Source organism: Mesoplodon mirus, assembly GCF_964341445.2.
Source record: "Mesoplodon mirus genome assembly, chromosome: 2".
In the NCBI taxonomy this organism is placed as follows: Eukaryota; Metazoa; Chordata; class Mammalia; order Artiodactyla; family Ziphiidae; genus Mesoplodon; species Mesoplodon mirus.
Genome location: NC_138977.1, coordinates 40,561,549 through 40,582,185, shown reverse-complemented (window position 1 = coordinate 40,582,185; position 20,637 = coordinate 40,561,549). Strand labels below are relative to the sequence as shown.

At 42.9% G+C, this 20,637-nt stretch overlaps 1 protein-coding gene across 1 annotated transcript in view; it reads right to left on the bottom strand.

Annotated features, from left to right (window-relative positions):
- Positions 1-16,980, bottom strand: part of TMEM150C (transmembrane protein 150C) — a 93,814-nt gene extending 76,834 nt beyond the window's left edge. Inside the window, exon 1 of the mRNA XM_082641941.1 lies at positions 16,916-16,980. The gene's annotated coding sequence lies outside the window, so the exon portion shown is untranslated. The remainder of the gene's footprint in view (positions 1-16,915) is intronic.
- Between the last annotated feature and the right edge of the window lie 3,657 nt (positions 16,981-20,637).

Below are 20,637 nucleotides of genomic sequence, written 5' to 3'. Positions count from 1 at the left end.
AATAAGCCTGAGCACCACAGCAAATAGTCCCCGCTCGCCTCAACTAGAGAAAGCCCGTGCACAGCAACCAAGACCCAACACAGCCAAAAATAAATAAATAAAGTAAAGAAATTTTTTTAAAAAAGGGCTCAGATTATGCATGGCCTTGAAAGGCAACACTGGTAGCTTGGATTTGGTCCTATAATAAGATACTATCTCAAGAGGGTTCCTGGGCTGGGGAGACCTTACGAGAGTGAAATAACGGCAAGATGAGGCAGACAGCACTGCGCACATGAGGCTCTAGTGGCCAAGAGGCAGGAGGCAGGGAAACCAGAGTGGAAACTACTACAGTGTCTGCACATATGAAATCAGAATTATTTAGCATAATCTTAACAATCTTTACTGCCTGGGAATTGACCAGAGTTATTTCTACATAGCAAACAGTGGAAAAAGAGAGCAGGCAGCAGTGCCAGGCCAGGGCAGCCAAGGTCAGGCCTTCTCTGAACTTACACTTTGCATTCAGGTGGTCATGGGTGTCACTAAAAGGGTCCAGGTGAAAGACACTGTAAGAGGGCTTTAGAAAATGTAAAACGGAACTGAATTACCACTAGTTAAGATAAGAAAAGACCCAGTACTGGAAGTATTTCAGTGTGTCCAACACTTGGTAAGACATCAATGAAAAGTACTACCTTTATGTGAATAGCAATTTTTAAAACCCATTCACATGTTACATCAATAGCTGGTATGTATATAGCAATTACTGTGCACAGGCACATCTAATACAACCCTAGGAGGTAGGTACCACCATCCACTTTCACAGATGCCCAGAGAATAGTCACTCAACCACCATCACTTGCTGGAGCCAGGATTGGGACCCAGGGGCTGAGCTCTGAGCACTATACTCCACTGCTGCTCATCCTACCTGCTCTTTCAAACAACCTATAAAGTAAGTAAGATGAATCTGCTTTACCTGACAAATATTTATAGAGTTCTTACCTGCCAGGCCTCATCCCATGTATCAAGTTTCCAATGATGGTTGAGCCACACCACCCCTACTCTGAAGAAGCTTACAGTCTAGTGAGCAAGACAGACAAACCCACATTTTACTGATGAACAACAGAAACTCTAGGCTTCCATAAATTAAATAACTTATTCAAGCACACAGCCACCTAGAGGGTGGTCAGGCCAGAGCTTAAATGCTGACATTTACATCTCCAAGTCTAATTCTTATTCTGAGTAATGTTGCTACTTCCTTTTCTGGCCTACTGGGAAAAACAAAAGAAAACAAAACAGGGACTTCCCTGGTGGCGCAGTGGTTAAGACTCCACACTCCCAATGCAGGAGGCCCAGGTTCGATCCCTGGTCAGGGAACTAGATCCCATGTGCATGCTGCAACTAAGAGTTCGCATGCCACAACTAAGGAGACTGAGAGCCACAACTAAGGAGTCTGCGAGCCGCAACTAAGGAGCCCGCCTGCTGCAACTAAGACCCAGGGCAACCAAATAAATAAATGAATATTAAAAAAAAAAAGAAAGAAAACAAAACAACAATATCATAACCAGGACTATCTAATCTAACCAAACTCTACAAAAAGAGTCTGATCTCGGTAAATGGGAAACATTAAACTAAGCTATTGTGATTCTGATGCAAACAGCACAGACCACCTATGCCAATAAACTACATATCATTTCAACAGCTGAAAAACCTATCATTTCAAACATTAAATGTCCTGTCATCAATAATTTTTGCTAAAAATATTTCAGATACTTTGGGTGAATCACTTACATTGGGCCACTGTTCTCAAGGAAAACCAAGATAAATCCTTGTGGTCTGAGATGCTGAAGATGACCCCAAATGATTCAGTTCCACAGTAATTAAAACTATTTTTCATTTTTCCTTCTGCTCTTTTAATGCTCCCTAAAGGAGGCCTAGAATCCTTTTTTTATATGTAAGAGAATTGTCCCACACTACCTAACTGTACTGGTCTGCAAAACTTGTTTTACCACACTTGGCCCATTACAGCTTTCAGAGTGAACTACTATTACTCACCATATGACTTTAAGCCCCTCTTGGTCCAGGCTTAACTGGCAACATCAAGGGCAGCAAGGATTCATTAGTTGCTTTTACCCACAGGATGCTTAAACACAGCACTCAAGCCATGCCAGTAGTAGATCTTTTTGCTTCTTTTTTATTTCTCAAAAGGATCCTGATTGGGATCAACCATACATGTAGTGTAGGTAGCTAGTCACTATCACATGACTTGGAGGGTGACAGTAAAGGCCTCCCATGCCCCTATATAACCCCTATCCCAGCCTGTCAAAGTAGCTAAATGTACGGAAGAGAGGTTTGATTACAAGGAGCTACTAGGGTCATTAAGGAGGTTGACAGGTATTTACCAAATGTGTGTTATGAGCCCAACACAACAGGAGACCAGGTGTGGCCCATGTGACCAAGGACAGGGGCCAGAGTTCACCAGTATCATTAAGATAGAAACGTAGTACTTCAACTAATTTTAATATCTGATTTATTTTTAGTAAAATGTAAAGTATTTTCACATCTTCACACTGCTCACGCAAGGGGCAGCAGGGTGTAGTGGAATGAAGGGCCTTGGGGCAGGTCCTCCACTTCCTCTTCCAGCCTCACTTCTGAGCACCCAGTGAGCCAGCCCCTCTGAACAACCAGTGGCTCCCCAAGCTGCCCAGCTTTGTTACCCAGGCTCTGAGCTACGGGCTGCAAATACAAGGATGACTACACAGTCCCCTGCCCCCAGGCCGCTCACAGACAATCAGGAAACAAGTGCAGCACCAGATTGGTACAGGGATTAGGGAGCTTTGAAAGGAGGAAGCTAACCCAGCACGTAGGGCAGGGGGAGGGCAAGCAAGGAGGAAATGACCCTGGGCTGAGTCTTCAGGGGCGCGGAGTCTTCCCATGCAGCTGTGGTGGCGTGCGTGGGGCAAGCAACCAAGGCATCCAAGCCCTGTGCGTACAGGGACCAGAGTTTTGTGGTGCTCAGAGCGCAATGGGTAAGGCAGTGAGTGGTGAAGGATGAGCTGAGGAGGAGGGCAGGTGCCTGGCACAGGGATGACTACGCTGTAGCTGATGCAGAGCCGCAGAATGTCTGGTTCCTCGTTTGGCATTTACACCAGGGAAGTGTGCTCATTGCAAATACTGTAGAAGGTACACATCAGGAAAAAGAAGATGAAAAGTATTTGAAATCCCACAGTTTAGAAATAACCACTGTTAACATTTTCATGTACAATCTTTTATATATGTGTATGTGTGTTTATATATTATATATATGTACCTATGCTAACAAATATATTTTTCTTCAAAAATGAAATTATTTAAAATGTGATATATACCCACAATGGAATATTATTTAGCCTTAAAGAGAAAATTCTGACATGCTACAACATGGATAAACCATCAGGACATTGTGCTAAGTGAAATAAGCCAATCATAAAAGGACAAATACTGTATGAGTCCACTTATATGATGTACCTAGAGTAGCCAAATTCATAGAGACATAAGTCAATGGCAGTGGCCAAGGGCTGGGGGAGGAAGGGGAAACAGGGAGCTATTGTTTAATGGGTACAGAGTTTCAGTTTTGTAAGATGATAAGATTTTTGAGATTGGCTGTACAACAATGTAAATATACTTAACACCCCTGAACTGTATATTTAAAAATAGCTAAGATGGTAAATTTTATCTTATGTTTTTTTTACCACACTTAAAATAAAATATATAAGTAAATAAAATATAAAAAAGAAATTCACTTGATAAAGCTATTTTAATACTTTTTCCACTTATTTTTGTGATCACTTTTCCATGCGAGATACATACTCCGCCATCAATATTTCAGATAACTGCATAGTATTCTATTGCAGAGATCTACCTTAATTTATTTAACCCAGGAGAATTACTTTTTAGGATGGAAGAAACCTGCAAACACTTGGCTGATAGGAAGCAGCCAGTGACACTTGGCTGATGAGATGGAGCCAGTAAAGAGCAGAGAGAGATGCAAGACCACAGAAGAGAGAGGAATATTAATAGAGCAAAGGTTCCAAAGAAGGCATGAGGAGATGGCATTCGGGGTTCAAGTAATGGGCTAACCTTAAACATGGGGAAAAATGGATACCACATCCTCTGAGGAAAGGAAATGAAGATGGGTATGAATAGATTTGCATGTATAAAGAAGACTTCGGGAAATTGAACAAGTCAAGAGATGACATCTTAATGAAGATAAAGTGGTAGAGAAGTAGGGTATGAAAGAGTTGGAAGGATACATAGCTATGTTCAGAGAATAAGACACCGAGGTTAAAATTTCTGAGGTGAAAAAGTACCAGCTGGATGAGGATCTGGGTGGAGGGTTGAGAGTGAGTAGCTGTGGTTTAGTGCCAGAGAACTCACTGAGGAGGTTTCTAATGATTTTGAGGCCAGATTCATGGTCAGATCATCTAGGATGCCACCTAGATGATCTGACTAAGGGTTATGATGACAAGAGTCAGGAAAGGGAGGTACGGGAAGACCAGGTCTTCAGTTCTTCAAGAAACAAACGAAAGTGACTGGGAGCTGGATGGGGAGTAGTGATGAGAAAGGGTGAGAGGTGGTTTACCACATTTAGCCTCAAAGTTGAGGATGACAAGCCTTTTCATGCAGTGACCCATAGAGGAGGGTGACAGAGCAATCAGCCAAAAGGTGGACAACTTTATTAACCATGGATCCCCTGGGGTGAAGAGAAAAAGAGTGGAGGAAAATCAACAGAGGACCGGAAGCGAAAACGCTAAGAGGGAGTGAAGATACAAGATATGACACATATGGGTGGGGAGGTAGGTATGGGAAGTCATGTCAGCACAAGTTATGGTCCTACAGGAGGCAGAAGGACATGGGGTTAGGGACATAGGTGGATGGCCAGGCTTGAACAAAGGAGGGAAAATGACTGCAGAACCCAAGTCCAGTCTTCGAAAAGTGGCAGGAACTGCTACTAAGTTTGCAGAGGGACACAATGAAACTTCTGGTTCACAGAGTACATTTTCCAGTATCTCCAACTTCCTTACCATAACTTATTTTTCTCCCTAGCACATTAGCCATACACTGTACTATTTCCCTGTATGTTTTTGGTAGGTCTTCTCCACTAGAATACAAAGCTCCCTGAGGGCAGGAATGTTGTCTGTTTGTTCACTGCTCTATCACCAGCACCTACATCATGTCTGCACATAGCAATGACTCAATAAATCACACTTGTTGAATGAATGCATGAATGAATGAATGAATAAATGAAAAAGGCCAGTTAAGACAAGGATATCCCATGAAGTTTGCTAAAAGGGCAGGGAGGGTCTTCGCCAGGAGGCAGATATCTTACAGTGGTCAGTCCTGAAGGGATGGAAAATGTCGGTCAGGGCCTCCTCCCAAGCTGTATCTGCTCTTGTTTTTCATTTCCCCCTCTTCCCGTGACTACTCCTTCTGATCCTTCAAGGCTCAGCTTGGGTGTCACCACCTCTGGGAAGCCCCCCCAGTGTCTCCTCTGGGGTGCTCTCAAGGCACCCTATGATTCTCCTATTACTAGCTTACACCCTACTGTATGATGACTGTTGGTCTCCCCAACTAGACTGAGCAAGAACAGCATATCTCCAACACCCAGTAGGGACTCCATATACGTGTGCCGAATACACAAATGGAAAACACTGGACGTGTGAGTTGGTCAATAAAAGCCTGTACTTTTCCTTCTTTGAAGCTCAACCCTGCCATACACGAATTTGTACTTTGGCACCACTGAACAAGGGGGCCCCTGTTGCCACGGCAATCAGGTGGGAAAAAAGCTCAGCTCCCAAAACCAAAGGTAAATTGGAGTCTTTCTGTTTAAATAAGAGGGGTTCACTGTCTTTCATGTGTCCATTCCGCTGTCCATCTGATCCTGGGCATGCCTGTGATACTCTGGTAGTGCATCAGCAAAGTACATGGATTGCCTTGCCCACCTGTGATGCTGCCCAGCTAACAGAGTATGATAGAACACCCAGTGAGCTTTGTGAAAATGTCTGATTTAACTGATCTGGGGTGCAGCCTGGATTTTTACAGATTTTCAGATGATTCTATTGCACAGCCAGGGTTGAGAACCTCTGCCCTCTGGCTCTTTGCCATTTTCCCCTGACTTGTGGTCAAGTCAGCAGCTCATTAAGCACTTCTTCACCCCAATGTCTGCCCAAGCCCTCCATGGGCAAAAGTCAGTGGTTGTTTGAACAACCCAAGGGGAGGGTGCTGTCCCTTAGGACTTAATAAAAGACAAATCATGCAGTCAGCTGTGAGAAAACCAGAGCTGGGTGTTCAAGCAAAAGCCACGCTGTCCAATAACCACACGTGGCTATTTAAACTTAAACTAATCCAAATTTGAAATCGTTTTAGTTAAAAGTCCAGTTCCCCAGCTGCACTTTCAAGTGCTCGGTAGCTAGTGGCTGCTGTACTGAACAGTTCAGAGACAGAATATTTCCAACACCATAGCAAGTTCTGTTGGACACTGCTAATATAAAAATATCCTTTTCTTCTGAAAATAATCTGGGTGCTTATATTCATTTTCTTCTAATCATGGGCAAAATGAGCCACATGGTATGCAGAGGGTAAACACACTGAATCTCTGGTCATTTTTTCTCAGATGACTGATGGTGACTCTTTACCCCTTTTCGGGAAAAAGAACAAAGAAAGGAATTCTATGCTATCACGAACAAAAATTTTTCTGAACAGCCTCATCTATGTATTAGGGCAGCAGTGGCTTCCCGACATTTTTGACTGTGTGTGACAGTAAAAAATATATTTTCTATCACAACCTTGTATACAGATATACATGTATATAACAGAAATTACAAGTTTTACACATCAATATTTATCCTTACTACATGTTTTGCACTTGGATATTTTATAATTCTATTCTATTCTATTTTCTGTTTCATTAAAGAAAAATAAACCTACTTAACACTTCTCATTGCTCGGGTGGCCTATAGCTTGAAAAACCACTACCTTAAGATAGAAGTTGCCCACACAAAACTGAGACTCAATTTCACACTGTAGAGTTAATAGCCAGCTAGATAATAAATAGCTAACATTTATTGGGCACTTACTACATGCCAGGCATTGTGTTAAATGTTTTATATTCATTGCCTTATTCAATTCTCATAGTAACTTCACAAAATAGTTGTCCAAGAACTATGAAAGGGCTGAGATTTTACTTGCACAAGTTAGCCTACCACAGTTTCCTGGCTGCTGGCAGAAGACGCAAGACTTCTGGGTCGGAGACAAAGGACTTTATCACAGCAAAAGCAGTAGCCAGAGTATCAGCATTTCCTTGCACTAGTTCCCCAACTCCAATTCCTGTAGGGCATCAAAAGAGGGCCATGTAACTCCTGCACATGCAGTGAGTAGCATTAATGGAGAGGAACTCAGCTGCAAGAACTTAAATCTATTATATTGGATATAAGTACGCCTGCTCTAGGCTTCTGAGGGCAACACTATGTCTATCATCCAAGACCACTTACTACACAAACATCCTTAAAGAGACAGTTTAGACTGAAAGGTCAGTCGGTGCCTCTCTTTGAAAAACCTGTTGAAATGCATGGGGCACATGGAGAACTGTCTCCCAACAGTAGGTGCCTTACTTATCCCCATTTTGTACAAGAGGAAACAATGACTTAAAGAGGATTAAGTAACTTATTTAAGGTTACACAGCTAGTGACCCAGGTCTACATGACACCTAAGCCTAGGCTGATACCACCTTCTTTCATAGCCAATGGACAGTGAAATAGGAAGAGAGCTGTCATCCATTTGGTCATTCAGGTATGAAATTTGTCCCTACAGAAAGCAATTAGCCACATATAATTTGTAATAGACCATTTTTTTCACATTTTCTTCAAGAATTCCATAGGAAGAGTAACAAATGAACAGGGGTTGACAAACTTTTTCTATAAAGGGCCAAAGAGTAGAGATTTTCAGCTTTATGGGCCACATGGATTCTGTTTTAATTGCTACTCAGCTCTGTGGTGGGAGTGGAGAAACAGTCACAGGTAATACATAACCAATGGGCATAGCTGTGTTCCAATAAAACTTTATTTTCAAAATAGTTTGCTAACTCCTGTTCTCAGATAGCCCAGTGGGATACCAAAAAAAAAAAAAAAGGCATAGTAATTTCTACACACAAAAACACCAATGATTTAATTGGAAAAACAAGGTAAATAGGCAACAAGCAAGCAAACCAGGAGCTATATGAAACTGAAGTGAATCTAGGTTCTATGTCGGAGTCCTGTTAAGTCAGCCTGGATAAACAGTATGTCAAGAACTAATGTAAAATATTCATGGACTAAAAGTAGAATGGAGTCTACACATCATCTCTCTGTGATGACTGTGGTCATACCAAGACTCTAAGAAATAATGTGACTTCCAAAGGCTTTTTCTAGCTCGTAGATGCTCAGTAGGGGAGCAGTTATCCAAAACAATCCTCTTTAATTTTCCATGTGATGACATGAGTTAAAACCTATGTTATGAATAAGGGGAACATAACAGTGAAAAAATGTTACTCTGGGGCTTCCCTGGTGGTGCAGTGGTTGAGAGTCTGCCTGCTGATGCAGGGGACACGGGTTCGTGCCCCGGTCTGGGAGGATCCCACATGCCGCGGAGCGGCTGGGCCCGTGAGCCATGGCCGCTGGGCCTGCGCGTCCGGAGCCTGTGCTCCGCAACGGGAGAGGCCACAACAGTGAGAGGCCCGCGTACCGCAAAAAAAAAAAAAAAAAAAAAGTTATTCTGGGCCCGGACCATTCTAGGGATTTCACAAATATTGCCCAATAGCTAATAAAGAATACCATTTCTGAATTGCCAAATTTATGGCTCTGTAAGTGAACACTCACTTGGGTCAGTGGCCTGATCTTAAAAAAAACACGATGTGCCACTATTTGACCACAATGGTATCCTTCCCCCAAATCAGTTGCTGGAAAATTTTTGTCTTTATTTTTACATGCATACATATATAATCAAAATTTTGTTTATTCTTCTTTTTCTAATTCTTTTAGGTGGTACGTTAGGTTGTTTACTTAAGATTTTTCTCATCATACAATCAAAATTTTGGTATACAAATGGCTACCCACTCTTTTTCATATAATCAATTTTTATGTCACATATAAGCTCAGATTAAAATGGAAAAACACCAATCAAAATGTCATAGAAAAGATAGCTTTCTCAAGAACAATTCTATTAGCTGCTAAAATTACAGGGAGATACATATGGTTCTTGTAAACACTGTGCTGTCATCGACAAGACTGGCAAATTTTTCAAAAGGACATACTTTTGAAGTCTAGGCTACACGGGAACATAATACCACAAGGAAGAAAAACTGTCACCCGTAAATTAATATTCCTGCTACTGCATGTAGATATATTTTAGTTACTAGTGTTTCTATGTAAATACACTTTAAGTTTTAGTGAAAAGTAGAACTTAGAAATTCCAGGAGATATATTCCCATTGAAACTCCAGGACAATTACATTACAGAATTCTAATTCACAAACACTCCAAGTTAAGTAAAAAATTATATTTCTATTTGGATTGCTTTACAATGGTATCAATATCTCTTAATTAACACCTTTCACTCATGAATCAATAGAACAAAAAATAATTTGAAGACTATTTTATTAACCAGCCCACTTAAAAAAATATACCACCTATTTTAGCTATGTACAGTCAGTTTTAATTTATGCTTTAAAACTCCCAATTATTACCATTTAAAATATTTCTTTGGCAGCTAAGTCATCATAAGTGTAAAAAAACCCAGGAAGATATCTACTTTGTTAATAAATGAAATATTTGATGAATAATAAGGCTATGCTATTTTTGGAGACATTTATGTTTACATTCAGTTGAAAACCACTATAATTCATTATAATTACTTCATTGTTAAATAACAGCATTTAAACTACAGGCTAATTTCCACTACTGCCATAGTTAATCACAATTACTTCCTCTTTTTTTTACTTCTTAAGCTCTGTCTACATTAGCCTAAAAGTATTACCTGACTTTCAATGTTTTGTCAAAGACACTTCATCTCACTCCTTTGCATTCCACAGATAGAGTCTGTATCACTGTCCTCGGATATGGATGATTCTGAAGGCTTGAGCAAAATCTGCATATCTTATGAATTTTTAGTATGTTAGACACAGCCTCTGTACTTTTTAAAGAAGAAAAGTAACCATGATGACAAGCTGTTGCCTTTTTTATTCTAACTGACAAAGTCTATGGACAAGTGGTTGCTCACATTTAGTTTGACCTTTAAGAAAAACTGAACTCTGCTTCCAAAATGAAATTAGTTTTACTTTCCAGATTGCACTGGGTTGGGGCAGGGAGACTCCCAGCCTCAATTTTAAGACATCTCCTTTTATATGAAATTCTTGAAGCAACATTGTTTTCCACTTATCATATTGAAAATAGATCATGAAGCATCAACAGGCAGAAAGTGATTTTGAAAAACAAATAATTTAGAATGAAGTAAAAAGTGGGGGATTTATGGGACGGACATACCTATTTAGACTTTTGTGACTATTAGCTACAAACCAGTATGCAGAAGTTAGGAACTGGTCAGGAGGGAAGGAAGACTGAGCTCTTAGCCTCTGGGACACTTGGGTTTCTTTGGGCCCCAGGCTGCCTGTCCAAGGGCATTAACCTTCAGAGGCCACAGGCTGGCAGCAGTGAGGTCTCGTCCAGCCTAAATGTGCAATGACTCCCCTCTCACTCAGCAGGCCTCATCTTACACAGAAAACAACTGTCATCAGCTCATGTCCACACTTCTGCAATGCTGTACAATGTTTGAGTCTCACAGGTCTGCAGATGTCCATCTATGTATCACTATTGCATTGCAATATGGGAGCTGAAATTGTTGAACTTGTGGGCTCGGTCAGCAGACTGCCCAGGTTCAGCATTTAGCATGGAGTCCTGTCTTAGACCGGTGTTTCCCAAAGTGATTCTCAAGCCTAGTTGCAGAGGTAGTATTTTACATCATGATCCAGTATACACACAATTTATGTAATAAAAAAACGAATAATGACCAAGTTTATATAGTGCTTACTGTATATGGAGAGTTAGAATTGGACCCCAGGGGTCCTGTTTCTGTAGTGCTCTTGACCACCACTCACCACTGCCTCGTGGCCTTGCACTTGCATGCATGGGGGAACCAAACGTTTGATCAAACACTAGTAACCCTCACTAAGAGGGATTCACAGTGATAATTCCTATTCTATTATATGTCCTATCTCATTAAAAAAAATGCTGATGCTAACCTGTTAAATTGATTTCATAACTCAGGACATATGGTTTGAAAAATATTATAAGTCTTGTATGAAAAATTTTTTGAAAAACATCAACAATATAAAAGTGAAATAAGTATACGTATCTCATCTTAGAGACTTTACTATGCTATAGTGCATCGTAAATCTCAAAAAGAAGGCGGGGTGGTGGGGTGGTGGTTAAATGGAATAGTTCTTAAATTTACTCAAGCATCTCCATCCCCTCCTGGAATGGACACTAATTTGGGAAATGTTATCCTATAGTGTTAACACCTTAAGGGCAGAGACAATTGGGGGGTTAATTTAATTTATATTTTAGTATGCACAAACACCTTTGACAAATTTTCAAATAACTGATTTAGGGAGACTCCTTCCCGGAGAAGGTGAATGCCCAGGACCGCGAGCTCTGGCCTGGGGAGAGGTATCCCAGGTACTTAGGCTGGGATACGTAGGTGAAGGAGGGTCACTCACCTAAGAAATATGAGACAGTGTCTTGAGAAAAAGTCTAATTAAAAATGTGTTCCTCTTACAAGCAGCTCATGCAGCTCAATATCAAAAAAACAAACAACCCAATCCAAAAATGGGCAGAGGACCTAAATAGACATTTCTCCAAAGAAGATATACAGACTGCCAACAAACACATGAAAGAATGCTCAACATCACTAATCATTAGAGAAATGCAAATTAAAACTACAATGAGGTATCACCTCACACCAGTCAGAATGGCCATCATCAAAAAATCTACAAACGATAAATGCTAGAGAGGGTGTGGAGAAAAGGGAACCCTCTTGCAGTGTTGGTGGGAATGTAAATTGATACAGCCACTATGGAGAACAGTATGGAGGTTCCTTAAAAAACTATAGATAGGAATAAAGACACAGACCTACTAGAGCATGGACTTGAGGATATGGGGAGGGGGAAGGGTAAGCTGTGACAAAGTGAGAGAATGGCATGGACATATATACACTACCAAACGTAAAATAGATAGCTAGTGGGAAGCAGCCACATAGCACAGGGAGATCAGCTAGGTGGTTTGTGACCACTCAGAGGGGTGGGATAGGAAGGGTGGGAGGGAGGGAGATGTAAGAGGGAAGAGATATGGGAACATATGTATATGTATAACTGATTCATTTTGTTACAAAGCAGAAACTAACACACCATTGTAAAGCAATTATACTCCAATAAAGGTGTTAAAAAAAACCAAAAAAACCTCTAGAGCTACCATACGACCCAGCAATCCCACTACTGGGCATATACCCTGAGAAAACCATAATTCAAAACGAGTCATGTACCACAGTGCTCATTGCAGCTCTATTTACAATAGCCAGGACATGGAAGCAACCTAAGTGTCCATCAACAGATGAATGGAGAAAGAAGTGGCACATATATACAATGGAATATTACCCAGCCACAAAAAGAAACTAAATTGAGTTATTTGTAGTGAGGTGGATGGACCTAGAGTCTGTCATACAGAGTGAAGTAAGTCAGAAAGAGAAAAACAAATACCGTATGCTAATACATATATATGGAATCTAAAAAAAAAAAAATGGTTATGAAGAAACTAGGGGCAGGGCAAGAATAAAGATCCAGACGTAGAGAATGGACTTGAGGACACAGGGAGGGGGAAGGGTAAGCTGGGACGAAGTGAGAGCATGGCATGGACTTATATATACTACCAGATGTAAAATCGATAGCTAGTGGGAAGCAGCCGCATAGCACAGGGAGATCAGCTCAGTGCTTTTTGACCACCTAGAGGGGTGGGATAGGGAGGGTGGGAGATAGACCCAAGAGGGAGGAGACATGGGGATATATGTATATGTATAGCTGATTCACTTTGTTATAAAGCAGAAACTAACACACCATTGTAAAGCAAGTATACTCCAATAAAGATGTTAAAAAAAAAAAGTGTCTCTCTCAAAGGTGAAAATGATGGCTTTAATGAAAGCCAACTTAATTAAAAAATTGAAACAACATAGTAGATGTTAAATAAAATCCCATTCTAATGGTTTTACTAAAATAAAGGTAGGTTATTTTTTAAGTGGATTTGTTCATCCATAGGGGCTGGGCTAGGTGGGAGGTTCTGGGCTGAAGGCTAAGGGAAAGAAACCAGACAAGAAGGGCCCGAGAAAGGCAGAGGCTTCAGCCACTCCTTGAGGGGCACTCACTTGTCAGACTTTTCATAGGGTCTCTGTGAGTGCAGGAGAGGTAGGGGGGCTGCTTGTGCCTCATCATCAACTTCCTGCCCCTCTAAATCTCCCTCACTTTGAAATACTGAAAAGTGCAGAAACAGACTCTAAGAATGAATGATTCTATAATGTGCAAAAGAGCAAATAATAAAACAAGCTCAAGAACACAGACACATGGGGCCAAGCATCTAAACAACTCTGGGTGATGCTTATTTTTGTGGCTACAGATATATGAAAATTAAAAAGGGAAATTATTTTTAGAATAGAGTTGAACTTCAGCATAACACACCATCTTCAGAGTAATTGCAACTATTTTTTCGTAACAACAGGGTTACAAAGTGAAATCTTAATTCCTAGTTCTATCAATGCCAATCTCCACTTTCTTCTAATTAAGGATAATTGCCACTAAGTGCTATCTCTGCAGGAAATGGGTGGAGAGAATTTAAAGCTGCACAGTCCAGTATGGTAGCCACTAGCCCCATGTGGCTGTTTAAATTAATTAAAATTAAATAAAATTTCAAATTCTGTTCTTCAGTTACGCTAGACATATTTCCAGGATTCAAGAGCCACATGTGGCTCATGGCTACCATGTTGTGCAGATTATAGAACATTTCCATCATTGTGCGAAGTTTCATTGGACAGTGCTGATCTAGAGAAAGGCCATTCACAGATGCTAAAAAGAAAATTGTTCATTTCTCCCTTCATCTAAGAGTTCCAAGTGCTACCTAGCAGAGCTGGTTTGACTTAGAATACCGCGGGGTTGAATTTGAAGGCTACTGCCAAAGATTTCATTATTATTTCAAAATAGCATTGCAGTTGGCCAGTGTAAAATCTCTTTGCATTAAGACTTTCCATTGTCACAAGTTATCTTTCAAAATCCAAACATGCCAGGAAATGATATTTGGTGATAATAATAACTTGTTTAAGTTCCACTAATTTATGAGCTAGTGCTTAGAGCAAATTATGAAAAAAACAACATAAAGATATATGGCACCATCAGCTCCGGGAATAAAAGTTTATAGTTAAAATAAGTAGGGATGCTCATCTGTTGTTGCCCTTAGGATAAAGAAAATATATATTACACACCTGGGTCTTTTCCTAGCTTTTTCATGAACTTAGACTCAGATTCTGTAACATTTGGTCTTTGTATCACATTTTGAGAAATGTCGCATATATATCATTTGAGCCTCACAGCACCTAATCACTGTTATAGTGTGGATTCTGAATGCTGTAGATTCTTCTTGTGAAGGGGAGGATTGAAAGGTAATACATTATCTTGTCAGTGTCTGTTTGCTTAATTGTTTACTGAACTGATCCCAAGTGGCCAGATTACATTGAAACCAAATGGCTAGGATTGCAGGGCCAGCTAGCTTTTCGTTCTTCATGACTTCAGGCTGCCCTGCTAATCTGGCTACTGTACTGCAGAGGTGTGTCTAGGTCACAGGGGAAACAAAGCAGGAGGACACACAGGAGTGTAAAGTCAAGTGCTGTCACTCTTGATGAACACAAAGCAGATAAAGTGAGTACAAGAAAACCCTGCAAGGTCATAGTAAGCGTGACTGTGGTATTTCTAGAACAAAGCCTAAACATAAGGCATTACTATGTTCATGCAAAAAAAAAGAAAAAATTACTCCACAGAGTAAACTATCTCCCCGAAAGCAAGCAACCTGTAAAAGGCATTTGATGAGAAATATATGAGTTAAGTAATTGTTATAAGGACACTTTAAGGTCAATTTAAATAAGACAAACAAATTTCCTTCAGCTAATGGCAGATTATAATAAACATGCGTTTCCCAAACACTTTAATATGTTTGTTCAATGTCATAACATCTACCAACTGTCATTATTGTTAGCAAAACTTCTTTATCCTTTTATTTACCATGTCCAGTTTTTGAACCTCCAACTTGGAGAGCTTGCAAAATATTTATTAAGTACTGTATAAATAAAAGACACCATTAAAATTCTTATGCTTATGCCTTGAAGATTAAACTCACATTTCTAGCTCATTAAGATATGGTAGCTATAGTTAATCATAGAAACATGGTGTGTCTGGGACGCACAGAAGAAAAAGTTTGGGATTATTTAATGCACGAGAGCTGAGAATGTAAAATTCTATGATCTGCAAATACCACACATATGAACCTAACAATTTTTCCTTGAAAACTTTAAGTAGGTCAACTTATTAACTGTTACCATGGAGTTTATACATCCACATTTGTCTATCTTTTTGATGAACTGCAGAGTTACAACCTGGAGTTGTAATGGAGTTACAACCCTGAATTATTAAAAAATCTGCCTTTGATTCAAGCAGAGAAATGAAAAAGCAGAAACTAATATTACCGTTTAGGCTGTGTTATTGTAATAGATCCAAGAACTTTTTAAAAAAACCCATGTTATTAGTATATTTGGTTGCCTAACAGGACCTCTCCTGGTCTCCCACAGGAAGTGGGACCGCATTCACTCCAGGAGAGGGGTTTCCATCCCAACTGGGCTGTGTTCTCACATTTGTAGTCACAGTCCTTGGCTCAGCTGTGAAAGACGGTCTGACCGGAATAAACCTGACCAAAAAAATCAGGGAAGTGTTTGAGGTATAATAAAGTGCCGTGCAGGTAGGGGTGGACAGAGGAGAGGGGTGATTAGAGAGAAAAGGAATATGAATTTAGAATGGGAAAAACCCTCTCGTTCTCCATTTGATTCCTTTAAGGAGGAGAAAATCACTCGACAAGGGCTCTCTCCATAACCCAAAGCTAATCACTCTTTTATTGCAATGGATGGTCAAACAGCCTCGGTCGGCCGCCCACTCACCGGCATCTCGCCGGAGAAACTGAAAATCCCATTTCTTCCCAAGTGTGCATCCAGGAGAGGAAAGCGAGATTGTTCATTTACAGCGGAGGGCTGCGCACAGGGCAAGGCAAGTTAGTGCCTCCCGCCCGGCTCCCCTGCTGCCCCCGCCAGCCTGTCTCGGCTAACGGGAAAGTGAACGGCGAACGGCAGGGAGACCGGGAGGCCAAACTTGGGGTCGTTTCCGAGTCCCCCGACAACAAAAGGCCTGGGTATCGGATGGGTCGGCGGGGGGTTGGGGGAACACCTGTCAAAGGACGGGACCGAACCGCAGCGGGCGGGAGGCGCAGGGGTTCGGCTGACGGCACTGCGGCGGCGGCAGGGACTAGGCGCGCCGGCGGGGACTCCGGAACGCCGCCAGCCACCGCGCCTCGCTCCGGGAGTGCATCCGCGGGGGCTCGGGAGGCGGCGCCGCGCCCGGGGCGCTCCGGGGCGGGGGCCGCCGCCGAGCAGGGCTCCGCCGCCGGGAGGACCCCGCCGCTCGAGCCCCGCTGCGGCTCCCGCAGCCCCCTGTTCTCCGCCTCCGGGCTGGGCGCGGAGCCGAACCCCATGTCCCTTGGCTGCCCGGCGGCCCCGCGCGGAGGAGGGGGCGCCGCGCCTACCTGCTCCGGTGCGGCGGGGCCGCGGTCGCCTGGCGGGGCCGTGATCTGCGGCGGCGGCAGCGGCGGCGGCGGCGGCAGTCGCGGCGAGGAGGGCGCTTCCTTCAGGAAGGGGTGGGATCTGCCCGCCCGCCGCGCCGCGGCCCGCCCCCGACTTATTCTGGGGTCCCGCTTCCAGGCCTCCCGGGCAGAGTGACCCTCTCCACACCCCCGCGGGGCCTCCGGCTTCCACCACCTCTCGGGGCCCCGCATAGTTACCCGGGGCTGGAGCCGAGCGGGGACGGTGGAACCGCTTCTTTCCAAAGCCTTTGTGGACGCGATTGCCTGGCGCTCGCTCCTCACTCAACAAAAGGAAGGACTGAATCTGGGATCCTCTGCCTGGTGGTTATTTATTCCTGACCTGTTGTAACCTGCTGGTCGGCTCCCTTCTGTCACCACACCTAGGGTTTTGCACAGAGCAACTAAAACTCATTTTCGTGCCCACTGGCTGAATGCAGTTCTCCGCCGCTCAGCGCTCTCCCGCGGTTTTCTTTCATCGTGAAGAGCAAACACAGGGCCAACTTCTGACCCTGGCAGTGAGCGGAGACTCCAAGGCCGCCCTCCCAGCGCCAGGTTGCTCTCTTCCTGCCAGTGTCTCGTCTGAGTCTGTTATAAAACTGCATTCATCGGCATCTGAATAGCTTTCCCCACCGCAGACCGCAGCCAATCAGTGGCACCATGTCAGTGACCTCTGGCAGCAGCGTGGATCAAGGCTATTTTTATCTCACGCTCACCGTTAACTTCTCTTCCAAATACGGCCTTCCGTGGCTCCCACGGGAGGACCTCCTTTATCCACCTGCCTTAGGCTGACCTCCATTCTTTCAGGAGGGGCCCCCTACCACACCTGCCTCTTCTCATCTGCTGCCTCTCAAAGCACACGGTTCAAATTCTCCAATTCAACATTCCAGAACTCTTCCTTCCCCCACGATGTACTATTCCCCCATAATACACTATTATGTGTGTACTGATATGTTTTTACTGCTTTCTCCTGGCTACTAGACTGCGAGCTTCTTGAGGCCAGGGACCTGGCCTCTTCTGTTTACCTTCCCTTCAGGTTAAAACATCTGGTTAAAACAGCAAAAACAAAAACTTTAATCTAGATCCCCTGCTGAATTTTGTGGAGGATAGCCTATGCCCATTCTTTCTGAGGAAAGTGACTACTGCTTTCATCAGATCCTCAGTGATCTGTGACTCCCCAGAGCTAAGAATTGCTTGAGGCCAGTCAGGGAATGAACCTCAGCTCTGAGGTGAGGACCGCCCCCACCCCCAGTTCCATCCCTTCTATACCATTCATATCTCTCTGTGATGACTGAAGGCACCCTCTAGCTACACCTGCTTCCAGTCCACTCTTTTAAAACTTCTGGATTCATACAATTAGTAGTCCTTCTTAACTCTGTGTGCGTACCTGAATCACCAGTGGGAGCTTTAAAAAATACAAATGCCTGGGTCTACCTCAGACCCCCTAAGTCAGAACCCGAGGGCAGGGAGTGTTGAGCAGAGAGGAGCAATCCAAACAAGGGTATTTTTACAAAGAGTCACAGGTGATTCTGACATGCCCATGACTAAATCACTGCCTTTCTTGGGAGAAGGGTTCCCTATTTGTAAAATGTCCTTACTTTTCCTTGTCTTCATGGAAGGACTGAGAACCCTTGCACTATGTTAAATTTCTTTGAACATTTCATTTTCACTCAGAGCCAGGCCCACTTGTGTTTAAGAAACAAACTTGAATTTGTGAAGATAGAAGGCTCGGTGTCAGCAGTGCTAAATCATCGCCACCTTCGTCTCTAAAACGTCCATCCAAATCAACTCAAAGAGTGGAATAAATTACATTCCTGACAGTGATATTGACAGCTGAAAGATTATGTTAAAGTCCCAGCCACGAAGGAGAGTTGGTTGTTATAAACAGATTCCATTAATGTCATGAGACTTCTAGTGAAGCTTCAAGAGAACTGAAGACAAACTAGACATAAGTTTATCCGTGCTTTGATTTTTCTTTTATTGGTCTTGGTATCCCATGTGTTAAAATTCATCCACGATGTACTCAGTACAGTCTTAGATATATTAAATCATGTATGGATGTAAGAGCAAAATACTATCTTGGAGCTGGTTCTCTTTTTTAAAAATGTATATAAAGATCTATCCTGTATTCTAAAATGATCTGTTGACAATGTTCCAAAATGCTTCAGGCTTTGAGGAAAGGGCCAAGTACAGATCAAACAGGTTTAAGACCTGGAAATAGAGGCCAGCCACAAACTTGGTGGGTAGGGTGGTGATCAGTACGCAGGGATAGAATCATTCCACAGGACCACGATGAGGTGCCATGATTCTGACACCATGGTGCTCTACCAAGTCCACCGACCTAACTCACAGCACAGGTATCCCTCCATCTGAGTAGGGGTGGTGGCTTTTCTGATATAAGTGAACTTGTTACCCAACTGAAACCACTATAGAACATTTAGAATCACAAAGAAATTCTATATTCTCTCATTTTCTTTCTCCCTGCAGCCACTTTATTGCTATTTAAGATTCAAAACAGTTCCTTTGTTCAGCTGGCAAAGCAGACTTGAGAAGCACAACTCGTAAATAACACTCCTGGGTTTCTGGGAATCCCTGCTGCTGGTCCAGTTGCAGTGAATCTCGTTGTAATAATAATCTCTGTATAACAAAATCATTCCCAGCCGTATCCAATCATTGTCAAGCCTTATCAGTTGAATTATCCAATCCAACTGATGATTCATCTCTGGTGAGCAGCAAAACCATACAAAGTTCATTGAAATGGCACTTGATCTCTGCCAACATCTACCTATTAAAGAAAACCTCACGGGGTAATTGTAAAGTAAACATTTAACAGATTGTTAAACGGGAGCTATTATTTTATTTCCATTTTGACAGGGGCCCCAGATAATGGTTGCCAACCACTCTCACATTCCAAACAAGGTCAGGACCACCAAGTAGGGCTTGCAAAAGAGTGTTGCCTGAACTTTCACTTGCTTTGAAGGTATAAGAGGGTTGAAGTGGAGGCTGCCGGAAGTGCTGTGGATGAAGGGTTTCTGTGGAAGGAGTTGTAGGTGTTCTAAGAGACCCCTCCTATGCAGCCCCCAGGGGGAGGGCGAAGGGTGTTCCTCTCTCACCTTGAGTCTGATGAGAGGGACTTCAGGCCGGTCTCTCAGAGAGCTTGAGATGTGTCCCCTGCAGTTTGGGAAATGCCATGGACCAGCGTCTGGCTCATGCCTGAGAAATCTAAAGGGCCAGAGTTGGCAAAAGTGGCCTGAACACAGTGGGGTAGCGACTCTAGTAGGGGAACTAATTTACTCCCACGGAAGATAAGTCTAAGATAGTGAGACAGACAGTGTGGTCTTGACTTTGATCCACCCAAGAGGACTGCTTGGAAGGGCAAAGAGACCTCAGCAGATAGAAGCCAGAGGTTTGCCTCCGGATGCCCCGGGGGCGGAAGAATCTAAGGCAACCATCAGAGGCAAAACGAACTTGCACGGGCCAAGGTGATGGGTGGTGAGAGATTGCCCAGCAAGGTGCTGGTGGTTCCAACAAAGCCATGAGAGCACCAGTGATAGGAAGTGTCAGTTCCGTGGCCGCAGGAAGCCACGCCCACCTAGAGCCAGCTTTTTGCCTCCTTAGCGCTCTCTCTTTCCCACTTTAGTCCTGGAGGAGTTAGACAGCCTCCTGGT